This window comes from Lytechinus variegatus, chromosome 5 (assembly GCF_018143015.1).
Source record: "Lytechinus variegatus isolate NC3 chromosome 5, Lvar_3.0, whole genome shotgun sequence".
Taxonomy (NCBI): domain Eukaryota; kingdom Metazoa; phylum Echinodermata; class Echinoidea; order Temnopleuroida; family Toxopneustidae; genus Lytechinus; species Lytechinus variegatus.
In genome coordinates this window covers 32,104,810-32,117,779 of record NC_054744.1, presented here as the reverse complement: position 1 = coordinate 32,117,779, position 12,970 = coordinate 32,104,810, and positions in this window count along the sequence as shown.

Sequence of the window (12,970 nt, the reverse complement as noted above, 5' to 3'; positions counted from 1 at the left end):
AACTCCAATGAATGAATCACTGCATACACATAAACCATGAAGACCATGAAGGATATTTAAGTGGAAACTTACGAGACTTTTCAGAATACCCCCCCAGATGAAACAGGGTTGGGAATCTGCATTATTACATTGTCCACTATCATGCTATTAATCAGACTGGCTTTTCTATCCTATCTGTTGCCAAATACCAAACAGGGGCGATGTTTCAGCTTTCCTCACTGAAAATGATGATAGAAATGGCAATTTGTCAAAAATTACTCTTATTTTCCACTCGTATTGCTCGAAAACAACCGACATTCTAAGTCGATAACATTCGTTTTGGCGAGAAATATTTCTTTTAAGTAAAAACAATATTGATATCTACTGCGTATATTCCTATAAGATAATAAGAAACTAGTGGACATTATATGTTACCCTACCAGTCGATTATCATGCTTATTTGTCCTCCATCAACCAAATTCTTCTATATCATGATTATCAGGTCAGATACAAAATATATCGAAGAGAGTGTGTGAAAATTGAATTTCATAGTGAGAATGTTTTTATTTCTTTGTAAAAAAGGGGATTACAATTTTGTATATATGTAGAAATCTTTCCGACTGTCGTATCTGAAAAATATGACTTTACGCAGTAAAAACGCTGTTTAAGATTTTATACAACGCTGTTTACTATATGAACCTTACAGTAGTTCTTAACAGTTTAAACAATCATGTTTAATTTATTGAAGATAAGATATTGAAAATTAAACTTTGTTGTTCAAGATTTTAAACACTTGTTTAAACTGTTTAAACAATTACTGTAAGGTTCATATAGTAAACAGAGTTGTATGCAAATTGCAGCGTTTTTACTGTGTATTGAGAAACTTAGATTGTCGTAAAACATTGCTTGATGTGTGAAAGAGAGATTGACTCACAGACACCGCCAGAAGGAATATCTTATATAATAATGCCGTATATACACTGTCAAAAATAATTTAAACAACGCTTTTTACTATGTGAATCGCACAGTAGCTGTTTGAAAAAATTAAAAGGTGTTTAAAAATCTTAAACAACAAAGTGCAAATTCAAATATATAATTATCAATAATTTTAGCATGGTTGTTTGTATCTATAACCATCTGTTTAAAGTTTTTAAACAATTACTTTGCGATTCACGTTGTCAACAGTGTTGTTTAAATTATTTTTCAACATATTCTTCCCCCAAACACTAGATCGATATCTAAAAAATACATAGCGAATTAAAACCCTCTGCACGTTTATACAAAATGGTGTGTGCATTATGAACAAATACAATTTAGCTTTTGTAAGAGATTCAAACATAATTATACAAACATATCGATGATAAATGATTTTGTTTGTCACTTTTTTGTCACTTCAATCCCTTCTGCATATTTTATCCGACAATGGACATCTCTCGTGCTAATGAATACAAAAAAAATAAAAATTAAAACGAAGGAGTGGGACAGACGGGGAAAAGAAATGTATTTATTATAGGAAAGTTTCGGGTTGAGTAACGAGAAAAACAACCGAAGTCATTATTAATTGTTGTTTGCCCCCCCCCCTACAAAGCCCCTACCCCTACAGATCAAAATACTATGATACAACCCTTGTCCTACAGTATAGAGGGAGGTGCATGTGCCGGGGGATATATCCCTTCCAATATTTCAGATGGATTATCCAAATGAATGAATAAATAGATAAATGAATAAAATGATAATAATAATAGTAATTATAACAACGACGATTATGATTATGATGATATGATTACCGTATTGGTGATGACCCTAAAATTTTGTTTTTCACTTTGTTCTAATGTTTGATGCTCTTGATTGGAACCATTCAGTTGGTATAAACCGTTACAAATAGATTGATATAAAAAAGTATGAAATAGAATAACATGTTCATGTTTATTTCATGTTCTTACACAGGACATTATCTTTGTTTAATTTACTCCCTCCTCACAACCAAGCGCATGATGCATGTGATGTGTCCCATTTTACACACTTTTTAATATCACTTGTTTTTTTTTTTTTTTAATAGATTTCTAAGGTATGTTATAAAATAAGTGGAGAACAAACAAACGATACGGGGAATAACAGAAAAATAACAGTGATAATCGATGAGCCATTGGACCCCCCCCCCCAAAAAAAATGAAAGTTTCACTACCAAGAAAGAATAGAAAAGGGCGAGATAATATGATATATATTTTGATGTATGAAGTAAACATCTATCTCTAAATCAGATTGTGTATTAATAAATCTAAATTTTTGCTCGCTAACTCGCACCTTTAAATGAATTTTGCCCTGAATGCCATGTCTGGCCCCCTAAAAAGTTTAGGCTCATAAAACACCTTACAAATAACAATATATTTGTCAGTCATTCCCAACCATGAACACCGATCGACTCCCATGCCCTCAATAGTCCGACCGCACCCACAGCTTTCATTTAATTTCATTAATAATTCACACTAGAAATGAAGAGCTAAGAAGAGCTAATTGTTTCACTTGGCAATGAGGAGAAAATTAAAACATTTCATATTTCTCACAATAAAATACAAAAGATATAGTGGATGACGTCATCAGTCTCCCCATTTGCATATACCGTCCAGGATGGCAGTTTTGTGAAATTAAGTGAAACTTATGGAGCCTTTAAAAGGCCATCTACTTGGCGAGATGGCGAAATACTTTATCTTGCCATGTCGACTTAATAGCCTTATTATGTCGACATGGCGAAATACGTTATCTTGCAAGTCGACTTGGCGAGGTACGTTATCTTGTCAAGTCGACATGGCGAGATACGTTATTTCGCCGAGTCGACTTATGAAAAGTTATATGTCAACATGGCGAGATACGTTATCTTGCCAAGACGACTTTTTAGAAGTTACATGTCGACATAGCGAGATACATTTTCTCGCCTAGTCGACTTATAAAAAGTTATATGTCAACATGGCGAGATACGTTATCTTGCCAAGTCGACTTATAAAAAGTAATGTGTTTATGGCGAGATGCGTTATATCGCCTAGTCGACTTATAAAAAGTTATATCGTCATGGCGACATAGAGTATCTTGCCAAGTTGACTTCCTCAAAATAAAAAGGTTAGATAAATATGTCCACAGCGTACGCACTAGCGTGGAGTAGTAGATATGAAAAGCTATGGAAAGCCATCGCTGCCACAATTCGTATTGCTATACGTATACTCATTTTTACTATAGTACGTGTTATGCTTGTCTTAGATCTGTCTCTCTTTATTCAAACAATTTTTTTTGTTGGGATGGACTTGTCGTTTAACATGACTAATTATGTGTATCATGCCTGACAAGCAAGCCAGAGAGGCCGTGCATGAATTCAATAATATGTTACATTACTGGGACATTTACTCTACTTTTTTTCAATTCATAGCTAGCAAGAACAATATCAACAGTAAATGAACCATCATCGTGCTCACTGCAAACGAGATCATGTTCAGAACACACCTTATAATTTACCCACAACTTATGCCCTTGTTCATATTATTATTTAACGGAAAACTAATTTACTCTTCATAGCTTGAGCTATTGTCTAATCGACCTTTATTGTGGTCATGCTGATCAGAAAGTGAAAGTCAATAATAATAACGAATGTCACATGATAGCAATAATTAACTGTGATCTTCTCTGAAGATGCCAATCTGATAAGTTTCAGTTTCATCAAAATAAGTCACTGCCCCGTCATTACCATCAAAGCATCACGCGAGCTTTGCTGGCAATGTCGAAGATAAGCTCCCACTTCTAATTCTTTTAGAGTTTAAAAAAAAAATACGATTTTTTTTTATAATCTAGGACCCTGTTTTTTTAACCAGTTGCGATCAAAACCATCAAATCTCAAACTGAGATTGATCTTAATTCAGATCACTTTATTACACAATTTGAGGTATATACCAGGCTTAAATTAAATTCGCCTCAACCTTTTGCAAACCTGGAAAGACGGGCCATAACAATATATTGAAAAATCCTTAGATTTTCTAAAATAAATTGATTGATTGAAAAATTGAAACAGTGTCAAAACAATATATATATATATATATATATATATATATATATATATATATATATATGGATATTATGACTATTGAAAAGACGAACCCAGTCCTTTGCCCGTAGTTAATCATACTAAAACATAATACATTATTCATTGTGATTGTTCATTTACATTCATTAATTTGGTAGATAAAAATATGAGAAAAGTGTGTTTAGTGAAATTGAGATTGGGTCAACCTGATCATCTGCGATGTTCTTGAATTTAGCTGGGTCCTTAAATTTGGACTTGGACTACCACGAAACAATGCATACTGTGATTACCCGGATCATATCAAACGTACATGGCCTGAAAGTGTTTTAAAAACTTCTTATTAATAATGCGCCTTCTTATTTCCATGTTCAAATGCTACGATACCGTATCATTTGCATTTGATTTCCAAATGGCCATATCTTTCAATTTGACATCATCATCACATTCGAGTGTAAAATAAAACGACTCTTCTGAATTGGACTGGCAATTGACCTCTGTGGCAATATCATCTTCTGGCATTTCGTAAATATGACGACTGAACCTGTAGGGACAAGAAGAAGCACTGCCATCACCGTGACGATATACTTGCTCCTCTGTAGACAGTCCTTTGTTATTGTTATCTTGATCGCTTGTGTAGTACATCGACTTTGTCGACATGTCAACTTTGTCGTCTGCATACGGTACTGAATAGGCATTGCATTCCGGAGTGAACACACTGTCCCGATTTGAAATTTTGCTTTCTTCTTCGCCGAGACATTTACCGAGATTTTCCGTATATCCACTGAGAAAGTCAGGATTTCCATTTAAGACAGATGGACCATGAAACCCTGCCTTATCTGGGGTTGACGATATGTTTTGACGCTGCCCTTCACCCTCGATGGTAGCATAACTATGGGTCATCGGCTTGGTGACTGCTTCTGGCAGTTCAGATGATGAAGGTAATTTTTTGATATCCTGTGATCCTGGTGAGTTTGGGATAGGAGGCAATGGTTGATTGGTTGCAGATCCCTTCCTTGTCAAGGGGATCGATTGTGTCCCTTTGAAAGACTGCTCAGAAGCCATCTTGACTAGAAAGGATGTTGCATTTTGTTTCTCATCTGTAGGTATAACGTTATTATGTAGGACTGTCTCGGACGTACACGGCCTTGTTTCCAATGTCTTTGAATCATTTGGACTCTGTGGTATTGGCTGAGCTGCAGAGGTAGGAATTGGTAAGGAATATTTACCTCCATGATAAACATGTTCTTGGATTCCTCGGGACTCGAGGGAGTGCGATGAAGAAGGTGACTGGCGAGGATGTTTTGTGGATATGGTTGAATCTTTGACGTTTAAATGTTCTAGATTCTGAAGTGAGGACCCAGACACTTCGTGCATACCCGTGCTTGCATAAGACCAGGAATTGATGTTGGTAAATGATCGGATGGTCTTCGCACTGTGGAAGAACTGACTTGATTTCGGGGTGAAAAAACTTGGCCGACGTCTGAGTCTAATATTATAATCTCAGTGCCAGCATGTACGCTGGGTTCTCTATTAGGAAACCTTCGAAATCGCTGTTTTGTTTTTAAATGAAATAAAACAAGAACAAAGATGCATACTGCGAAAATGATAGCCACACTTATGACGTAAAATTCACCTTGGCCATCTGGGGGATTTGACGTTGAGACATTAAGGTACGTTGTACATGTTGTACTTAAAGTGGTATGTTTCTTTTCACAAGAAGAACAGATACTTTTGGAAAGGTTGGTTGGTGTTGAGTTATTTGGTCTAGGAATGACTTCCAAAAAAGCCTCAGAGAAAACTATAGTTCCATTTACGTTTACTGAGCATATCACCCTGACACCCTCATCTTTCACCTCGACATCCAGTATCTTGAACATCGACGAGGTAGTAGTTGGTGTTCGTGATGGCGTGATGTGACGTGATATTCTCCAGTCATATTCTACAGCCATTTTTTTCCTGAATATGCACTCAAATTGAGCATTGTCTCCCTCTGTAACTTGATTTACTATCGGTGTTATCCCTATTGGATTGTTAAGTGTTATGCTATCAGCTACACAGGCTGAGGAGACATTTTGATTAATACAGTAGTACTCGGATATGGAGTCGACGTTCTCAAGCTCTATACGGGCAATGATCCGGTAAGCCAGAGTAATGTCAGGGGTTACCCTAGTATTATTATTCCGAAAGAACAGTTTCGTGTTATTTTCAACTTCTGTGGAGACTCCGTGTTGGTGAAAATTTGTACAGATAAAATCAAAAGTCAAGTTTCTGCTTAGAGGTACATGCTTCACTATACATGGTGAAACTGATGAATTGAATTCGATAGAAATGAGAAAATATGTTTCTGTTACGACAAATCCGTCGTCTTTATCAATTTTTTCACATTTGTAGCTGAATTCCCCTGGATTTGTTGCGTTCATGTATGCGATACCATTGTCACATTCGTTTTCATTACCGATTAACTGATGTCCATATAAAATGTTTTCCCATTTGCCGATTGTCGGAGTGACTACGCATTCTGCGACCTGGATATAAACGTCTTCATATAGAAATTTCCAGGATATTCTTCCCGGTTGAAAAGGGTCAGCTGGCTGTTCAAAGCATTTCATTCCGATCATTTCTCCTACATTGCCGGTAATGGTTTTGTTTCGTATGATGGTATCTTTTGTGGCAAAGATGGGCACAACAAGGAACACAAGGAGATAATCAAATGCTGCCATAATGTACAAGCTGGATAGATATATATGAATATATCTAGTCCAAAATTGATAGAGAGGACTTGACAAAACTGCGACGTACATACACACTATAGGACATAGATGAGGAAAGATATACTGAATAAAATAATCGAACAATACTCATCAAAGATAGGCCGACAATAGATAGCATGAACATAATATATACTGCAATATAAAAAGTATATAATCACCCCCTTTCTCCTTAGGTTTAATGAATGTACATCGAAACTCCATTTATATTTCATTGGTCCTATCACTATCATTGCCATTTAATATGTACTTAATTTGGTTTTGAAACTGTGACTGCGCGTGGATATGTGTAGGTGTATGTATGGGTGCTCAGTGTTGCAATTATAAAAAAAATTACTCGATAAAAAACAAGGAAGGCGTCAATGGTTTTCTCATATGCATAACGTCATGCAGGGTGTCCATTTATGAGCAGTGTCGGATCCAGGGGGGGGGCACAGGGGGCGCACGCCCCCCCACGCCTTTGGCGCCGCTCAAAAAAATAAAAGACAAGTGAAAGAAAGAAAGAAAGAAAGAAAGAAAAGGCGCCGCTTAAAGATAATACATTAATATAATAGTAGGAACAGTAAAGGAATGACTATAACCCAGCAAAGCACAATCATATTATCTTCTTTATCTTTTCTTTAAACAATCATTTTCCCAACAACTTCGCCGGTTAAAAATAATCAGCAGTGCGCTGCCTGCATATAACTGGCGCCAATCAAGAATAATCGGCGCCTCCTGGTCCTTAATCGGCGCCTCTTGGTCCTAAATCGGCGCCAGTTATGAATTGCCGCTGCCTGAATCTTACGTGACGTTGGTAAATATAATCAGCACTACTTATTATAATTCGGCGCCGGTCAAGACAAAAATCGGCGCTGCCTTTGTCTTAACCGGCGCCGATCAAGAATAACCAGCGCCACCTTTTTCATCCACTGAATAACTTGTATCAAACGTTATTAACTTGTTTTCAATGCACCGGAACAATAGAAAGCATCGCTCTTTCAGCAGGGACGTTGCTGAAATTGATCAATATTTTTTTTACATGTTACTTGAAAACAATTAACACTCCAGTGAGATAATGCGTGAGATGTTCATTACATAAGTTCCCAAAAGTACCTTTCCAAAAGTTACAAGATTGACCTATTTAGAGAATTTCGACACATTCTGACAAATTCTACTAGTTTATTTTTTCTGGATATATTTGGTTACTAACCTCGAGCCCCGATTCTCTCATATATTTTCCTTCCGTAGTGTCGCACTATCATGAGACTCTCCTTTGCATAGACAATTATATGCATATCACAAGCAATAATATTAATCTCAGTTGATGAATATCAAATAACATCGAAGAGAAGGAGTACTAAGATTATGAACATGATTCAATATTTTAGTCCAAAACTTTGCTAAAACCCGTTGCTAATACCGGGAGTGTATAACCATGGGTGTCGATCGGTATTCTTGGTTTGGGGGATTATTGACATAAATGTCCTGTGGATGGGAATCTTTCAACATTACCCCCACTAAAATCACAAGTTAGGACATTTGGGAGTGCTTAATATGCATGGTGTTATTGGAAATTCCTTCATTGTTGCAGTGTACTGTACTTATATAATTTTTTGAAAATTCGATTTGTGCTACAAATAAGCCTATTCTAAACTCATACGAAAAAAAATGACAAAAATTGTCTGGACCATGTACAAAGTGATCTGTTTATTGAGCATGATGTATACAACTTCTCTCTTAAATCTAACCAGACTGGCAATATTTCTGTCTTCTTAATGCATGATGATAAAATGCAGATTCGGACAAATTAAGACTAGCACAAATTACAAACTGTGTGGCTTCTCGTGCGCCATCGGGCTTGCCGTCATTCCTTAGACGATTTTAACCCTGGATTTTAACAACGGTTTTAAAATAATGCTTTATAAGTGCATGAAACAAAAACAAACATAAAAAACAATCAAAACTCAACTGTCGTGTTATCAGTGTGTAATATCAGCTTATATATGTGTTAAAAAACGAAATTTACGTACCGCATGAGTGTGCTCATATAGAATGCAAAACTGTCACCCCTTTCCAAACTCAAAACAGAATTCCTTTTGCCAAAATAAGAAAAAACAATCAAGTTTGTTATTCAAGTCCATAACAATAACAATAATAACATGCAAAAAACATATCCGAAGATACGCTTAAAAAAGAAATGAATGATTACTCTTTCTGAAACCATTATTGATTTCACTTATTGAAACTTGTAAATATATCATCATATTATATTGAGCCACTGAACCTCAATATTTTCATGAGAGGTATCTGATGGGGTCACATGATAACATGTTTAATATTAATTACATCCATCCCCCGGGGGGGGGGGGCACTTCCATTGACGAGTGGATACCATGCGCGACCATGAGGTCTCGAAAAGCACCCTAAACACGTATTATTATTATGACTTATTATTTGTACTGCGCTTTTTCCATTAGGCCCAGATCGCTTGCAATGAATGAATTAATTAAATGTAATATTTAAAAACTCCAAAGTACGAAAGAGATGAGTTTTTAATGACTTTTTGAAAACTGCTAATGATGGAGACTGTCTAATTATTAGTGGCAGGTCATTTCAGGATTTTGAAGCCGACGCCATAAAAGTTCTGTCACCAGCTAATGTACGAGTAAATGAATATGTGAGGCGAAGGTGATCACTGGCCGATCTAAAAGCTCTAGTTGGTGTATACAGATTCAAGCAGAATACTTAAATACTGTGGAGCCTGTTTATTCAGTATTTTGTAGACAATCAAGAGTAATTTGAACGTAATTCTCTGTTAAAAGGAAGCCGGTGAAGAGAATTAAAAAGTGGTAGGGAAGGATGATCCCGGAGACCTGTAAAATTAATCGTGCTGCCCAATTTTGAAGTCGTTGAACAAGGACTAATTGATTAGAGGGAATTGTAGAAAGGAGCCCATTGCAATAATCAATACGAGACAGAACAAATGAACGAACAGCATTGTGACAGGCAGACTGTTCAATGAACCTTCTCATTCTAGAAATGTTCCTTAAATAAAAAGTGACTGTGCTACAGATATGAGAGATATGGTACGACATTGACATGCGGGAATCAAATATGACGCCAAGGTTTCGTATTTTTTTCTGATGGACTAACGTCAAATTGAACATTTGGATGATTGCGCAAGTTATAAGTAGAGGCAGCAACAACAAAAAAAAAGTCATTTTTTTTTGTTCATTTAGTTTTAGCTCATTCACTATTATCCACTGTCTTACATCTGATATACAATTCTGGAGTTTAACCAGTGCATTATTGAGAGCTCCAGGAGTATTCGGATCAAAAGAAACATATAATTGTATGTCTTTAGCGTGAAAATGTTAATTGATACAGTGATTTCGGATGATATCACCTACTGGAAGAGTATATATTGAGTTGCCTATGGGTCCGACTATTGACCCCTGAGGTAGTCCAGATTCTAGAGTTATGGGATTTGACAATGTGCCGTCAATATCAACTTGCGAAGTCCATCCAGACAGGTATGATTGGAACAAGGATAAGACTGTGGACCTAATGCCTATTCTAATGAATAAACGGGATATGAAAATGTTATGATTTATTGTATCAAGCGCGGCAGATAAATTTAACACCATAAAACTACATTATTTGAGTCGAAGGAAAACATGATGTCATTTTTTTTACTTTGATCAGAGCTGACTCGGTGCTGCGACCTGGCCTATAGGCAGATTGGAGAGGATCAAGAATATTATTAGATTCATTATGATCAGCTAGTTCAGTACAAGCCGCCTTCTCGATGAGTTTACCTTGAGACTGGTCTATAATTACTGATGTCATTTACATCCAACGAACGATGTTTTCTTTCAAAATCCATGTAGGAATGGGGTCAAGACGAGAGGATTTAGTAGACGAAGACATAATGATTCTGGATACATTTGACGGAGAAAGCATCTGAAATTCTTTGAAAAGTGGAATATTGTGATTGTAAGTATCACTAAACTGAATGTTAACAGGTACAGTACATGTATCAAGTTCAGCTCTTATTCTCCCTATCTTGTTGACAAAAAAACGAAGAGAATTGATGAGCTAATCTGGCTGCAGATTCATACAAGGGAAGTTGATTCGACTTCTTGTTCAAAAATGAATGAATGATCTGATATACCTCCTTGACAGAAAACGAACCTAACGTAATTTCCATATTCTGAAAATGCACCCCTTAACAAGTTTTGGCGTGTGAAACCCTACCCTTAACAGGTATTGGAAACAAAATGATACTCTTGGCAAGTATTCCCTAAAAGGAAACCATAAACAAGTACAGGAAAACTTTATCGTTTTGTCACTGGTCCTTCGGTCATCGGTTTACCTTCACACATCCGACCCCATCTTCCACACCTCGCGCAAATCGGACTCTAAACACGACTGGTAGTGTTGGGGCAAAAAGGACGTCCATTAAAAAAAATATCATCCCGAAAATTTTACCCTAAACACGTAACTTGCCTAGCGAGTGTTTTGTGTTTTGGACACCCTTATCACGTTACGTACGTAACGTGCCCTATCTTGAAAAGACATCCCTTTTACGTGTTTTTGGGTTCGCCATGGTATCCACTCGTCAATGTAAGTGCCCCCCCCCCCCGGGATCCAGCCGCTTTTGCTGTATGCGGTTGGATCCCGGGTGGGGGGGCTTACATTGACGGGGGGGGGGGGGAGGCTTACATTGACTTACATTGACGAGTGCCATACATATGAGCTACTGATCACCAAACGACCATTATGACTTTTTAAAAGTGAAATGTTTGCATTTGATATGGGCTCACACTCTTTCATGACTATAGGCACCTCATTTCCACATAGATAGGTAATGAGGACATCAATGCTCTCCTGCAAAATATTATTGACCAAAAAAATTGTAGTTTAAGTCAAGGTATTTGGATATACAAGTAGGGGTGACTTTCGTTTTGTGCACTTCTTCCTTTTGGTATATGTTCTTGTTGAAAGGTTTACTGAATTCCGAACGTCATACATAACAATACTACCATGACATACATCGGTAAAGTGAGTACAACCAGGCAAATAAATGAAGTGATTAGCCTATTTTGCGTAAGGGTCCTTTTATGTCATGTGTTAAGAAAATATCATATACATAAACATTTCGTTCTTTTTCATCTTGAACCTCCACCCATCTGTTTAAAGTCCATGGAAAGAATGTTTTTATTTAATTACAACATACACAAATTGCGAGGGAAACCAACTGATTGATGGCATACTACATGTATAATCATCATGATCAAACTTTTCATTTTTTCATCATCATTATCATATTTTGTCTACCTAAATTATTAGGGGGGGGGGGGTTGATAATACAGGCCATCCCCCACTTGAAATATTGGGGGGATATATCCCCCCACCCCCCCCCCCCCCGTGATCGACACCCATGATAATTACGCAGCCAGACGTATATTCGTTTAAAATATCATTTTCAATGTATAAATACAGTTTTTCAATACCTTTGTTTTAACGTTTAAATGTTTACGCCACAAAGTTTAATTTATTTTCATCTTCCATTAAGTTGAATATTATTCCTCTGATCACTCAGGAAGAAGATAAAAACAAAGATAACGATACCTGTAAAACCTGTAAAACTGTGTAGAACTATTTCAAAAGCTCTGTCTTGAAGGATCTCTTTCTTAATTCAGGTCATAAGCATTATATCCAGTTTCATCAAAGTGATTCGATAAAAATTACTCATCATTACAAATTGCATTAGATTTAGTGAAAAAACAATATATATATATATATATAAATACCAAATCCTGTATATAGGCCTATACATCATGAGCATGAAAATTGAATGATAATATATAAATCTGGATTGGGGATGTATTTCAAATGATTCATGATGTAGTATCATTGAATATCATAGTCAAAAACAGCTTGTATCTCAATTAATATACGAAAATATTGGCCTCATCACAATAAAAGGGTTAATACACGAGATTTTGAAATCACACATAAAATGCATAATTTGCTATTTTTTGCTCGTTTCTTTCTTTAATAAGTTTTTCAATCTCTCTCTATATGTTTTAGAAAGATTATATGTTTAAATGGATGTATATTTTCTGTTATAATGAGATATGTTTAAGTGGCCTTCAGGGAATGGTCGTAC